Below are 4,196 nucleotides of genomic sequence, written 5' to 3'. Positions count from 1 at the left end.
TCTATTTAGTTCTTTGGCCCATTTTTTGATTGGGTTGTTTATTTTTCTGGAGTTGAGCTGTAGGAGTTGCTTGTATATTTTTGAGATTAGTTGTTTGTCGGTTGTTTCATTTGCTATTATTTTCTCCCATTCTGAAGGCTGTCTTTTCACCTTGCTAATAGTTTCCTTTGATGTGCAGAAGCTTTTAAGGTTAATTAGGTCCCATTTGTTTATAATTGGAGGATAATTACTTTACAATATTGTGATGGTTTTTGCCATACATCAACAGGAGCCAACCATAGGGATACATGAGTCACCCCATCCTGAACTCCCCTCCCACCTCCCCCCTCTCCACCCTACCTCAGCTAAGGTAGCACATTATATCCAGTGTATGTGAATATGTACTGATATTTTGACTATTGGCATATTCAGCCTGATGTAAAATTGTTTTCCTTCTTCAAAAAATTTTCTCATAGCCATACATCATAAATTTATGCTTATCATGTTGATATAGTTTTCAAATTTGTGTGTGTGTGTTTTTTTAAATTAAGTCTCTCTTCCCAGGCTTTACTTTATAATTTATTTGTGGTACAAGGTAGACTTTCTTTAATTTTAATTCTGCTATTGGGGAGTGAGTATGAAAGAACTGGCTTTATTTTAAAAGGTAGGAACTTCATTTGAATGTTCTATGAACCCTTAAAGAGAGGGAAACAAATTTAACAGACAGGTGAAGAAGAAGCCATATCACATAGCTGGGGAGACTTAAGGAGGGCAGAGGGTTTGGGTGAACCATGAGTTCTGAAATTCCCCATTTACCTGTATTCCACTTTGTAGAGTCCATACTTGTACAATCGATGCACTGACTTTCACATAGGGACTTGGAGAGTCAGTGAATTAAGTTACCATTGCAATTTGGCAATCTATAGGAAATAATCTTGAGCTAATTATTAGCTACCTTATTACTGCTACTGCTAAAACTACAGATTTTGAAAATTGTTTATTGTCCCTTGTTTCAAGACATGAAAAAAAAATTAGAGACTTGACCTTGTCATTCTTTTCCTTTAAATTACTTAGTGCCCTTGGAGAAGCTGCCCTTTGCTGCATTTCTCAAATTACTTTTTACCTATCATGTAATTCTACCATAAGACCAGCAGAGATCCCCCAAATTTACTTTCCCTCAGCTCTTTAATCATGGATATCATAGGGAATAATTTAACTTGCTATTACACATGAGTGTCATGGGAAACCAGCTGTCCATCTATTAATGATAATAGGATTTTCATTGCCTTCAGCAATAAAAGCAGATAATCAAAGAAACATTTCTTCCATTGTAACCCAGCTCTCTTCTCTACAATATTCCAAAGGGTGAAACAGACAAATTCACAACTGAAATCAGGACAGAGGAAACTGGGAGGATATCTGGATAATAAGGCTTGAAAAGTGAGCAGACACCAAAAGTAGATCAAGAAAATAAGTGTTTAGAGTACCACCAGCAGCACTGTAACACACACTAAAAGTATTGAAGATTTGAACAACACATCTGTCAAGTGTGATGTAAGTAGCACATGGAGAACCTTGCACACAACTGTGAGAAAACTCCCATTCATCACAAAGGTGTGCAGCATTTCTGAGGTGGGCCTGGAGCTCCTTTCCATGCAATCCTTTCTCAGTAAATACACAAAATGGGGATAAAAAATGTCAAAAAAATTCCTTGTACTCCATGGGGATACACATTAGACTTGTAATTATGTAAATATCAATAGTGTATACTTAGATACAATCGTACTCTATCACTGTGTATTATGGTACTTACCCGTGTTTCTTAGGAAAAATGAGAGCATGAGCACTGATCCACTGGTTAGTGAATTGAAATGATCAGTCTCCAAGATAAACAAATCATGAAAGAAGCAAGTTAAAGGTTGTCTCTCTTGAGTTAAGATTTAATTGGAATAAGAATTTTCTAACATATAATTTTATAGGATTTATATAGATCAGCCATTATTGGTAACCTTACTCCTAACCCAAATAATTATTACACAATCAAAGTGATCAGAATATTATATACATACATAAAGTTTTGCAGTTTGGATCAAGTCCCATATTTGTCAAAATATGTATTTTCTATGTAAAATATTTTGACATTGTGTCACAATCATAATTATACTCTATGGCATTTTATGTTATCACAGGGTACAAATTTAAGTTGTATGAGGAAGGCCTTTATTCTTTTTTTTTTTTTTTTGACATTTCTTCATTTTTTCAAGCATGGCCAAATTACCTTGCAATTTTCTTATCCAGAGAATAATTACATTCTACTTAATTTTTTGAACATGAACTAATGTTTAATGAGTACCCAGTGGCCACATGGCAATGTAATAAGCATTCTTCTCGTTAAATGCCTATTTATTCCAAGATTCCAATGTCTTTTTAAGATGCTGAGAATCTTAGCAGTTCACAATATGCAAAATATAATAGCCCCTTTATGAAGAATTAACACGCCTGAAAATATCCCAGAAACCAAAGAAAAAGAAACATCATGTCTCTGAATATTAATAACTTCCATAGTTATAATTTCTTACAGAAGAAATCTTTATTTCAGATACTGAATGTCATTCAGAATAATTCCAATATATTAAGAAGAAAAATGCATCATATATGGAGAAACTTTGCATCTAATATTGATAAAATTTAGTAATTACTTAAAGGAATTGAATTCCACTTACTATGTAGCTCAGTTTGCTACATAGTAAGTGTAATCTGCTTGCAATGGAGGAGACCCCAGTTCTATTCCTAGGTTGGGAAGATCCCGTGGAGATGAGATAGGTGACCCACTCCAGTATTCTTGGGCTTCCCTGGTGGCTCAGCTGGTAAAGAATCTGTCTGCAATACAGAAGACCTGGGTTCGATCCCTGGGTTGGGAAGATCCCCTGGGGAAGGGAAAGGCTACCCACTCCATTATTTTGGCCTGGGGAATTCCACGTACTGTATAGTCCATGGGGTCACAAAAAGTTGACACAACTGAGTGACTTTGAAATCAATGAAACCAATTGGAACCAACCAAACTACTATGAAACCAATACTGAGGCTTTCTAGAGGAAGTACTGTCAATTGTATAAGTAAATCCATAGACAACAACCAGAAAGATAAGTCTTAGCCTAAAACATGTATCTTAAACTTAAAAGTATTTCTAATGATGAAAGGCAGACAAATGCATTAGAGTTAGGGCTTCAAGTTCCTTCCATATATTGGTGGATAGGTGGAGATGGGCAGGTAGGTATTCAGGCCAGGGACTCCTAGTGAGTCTAGGAACTCTCCATACAGTCTGAATGGCAAGGGCTATGGCCTTATCTGAAGGATTGATACTGGGATAATAAAATATATTGCCTAGCCTTTGTTTATCTAAACATATGTATTCGAAAATGTATGTTAGGCAGTAATGGACCAAAAATTTCCAGAATCTCCCTGTTAGCAGGGAGAGCAGGGGAATACCATCTGCTCCACTACTAGGTAGGACGGCTGAGGGGTGATCGTTAAGAACATCTGGGGTATAGTTGGGTCAGGCAAAGAATTAAAAAAAAACTTTTAAGATGGCACAATTGATCTGCTACAATTCTGTTGGCATATCGAGTTGGTGAAGAGCCCAGTACTGAGTGGATCCATTTGTTAGGCATCCTGACTGGTTTGTGTTTAGTGAAAGAAATGTACAAGCTTTTAGCCATTGGGTGGGGAAAACCTTGTGAAAACCACATGTGTTCCAACAGTAAGTGTGCTATCTGTAAGGCAAGAAGAAATATTTGCCAAGAAAAAATAACCATCATATGAAAGCTCTCAGTCCTTGCCATCATCGCTTGCCACTGTGAGGAGCAGCAGGAGGCACTTTTTTTTAACATGATAGGAGTTGTAGCCCTGGTCTCTAAGAGGATGGGAACTTCTGTAGTCACCGCTACAGGTTATAAAGAGCTACTTTTAAATACTAGGTGAAGTGTGCTAAAAACTCTTAATCTGCTAAAAACAATTTGAGTCAGGTTCATAAAGAGTAGTCATTAGACATCAGATCAATGCAAAGAAATAGAGGGAAAAAAAACAGAATGGGAAAGACTAGAGATCTCTTCAAGAAAATTAGAGATACTAAGGGAACATTTCATGCAAAGATTGGCTCAATAAAGGACAGAAATGGTATGGACCTAACAGAAGCAGAAGATTTTAAGAAGAGGTGG

Source organism: Bison bison, unplaced genomic scaffold (genome assembly GCF_000754665.1).
Source record: "Bison bison bison isolate TAMUID 2011002044 unplaced genomic scaffold, Bison_UMD1.0 scf7180017863702, whole genome shotgun sequence".
Lineage (NCBI taxonomy): Eukaryota > Metazoa > Chordata > Mammalia > Artiodactyla > Bovidae > Bison > Bison bison.
This window is presented reverse-complemented; position numbering follows the sequence as displayed.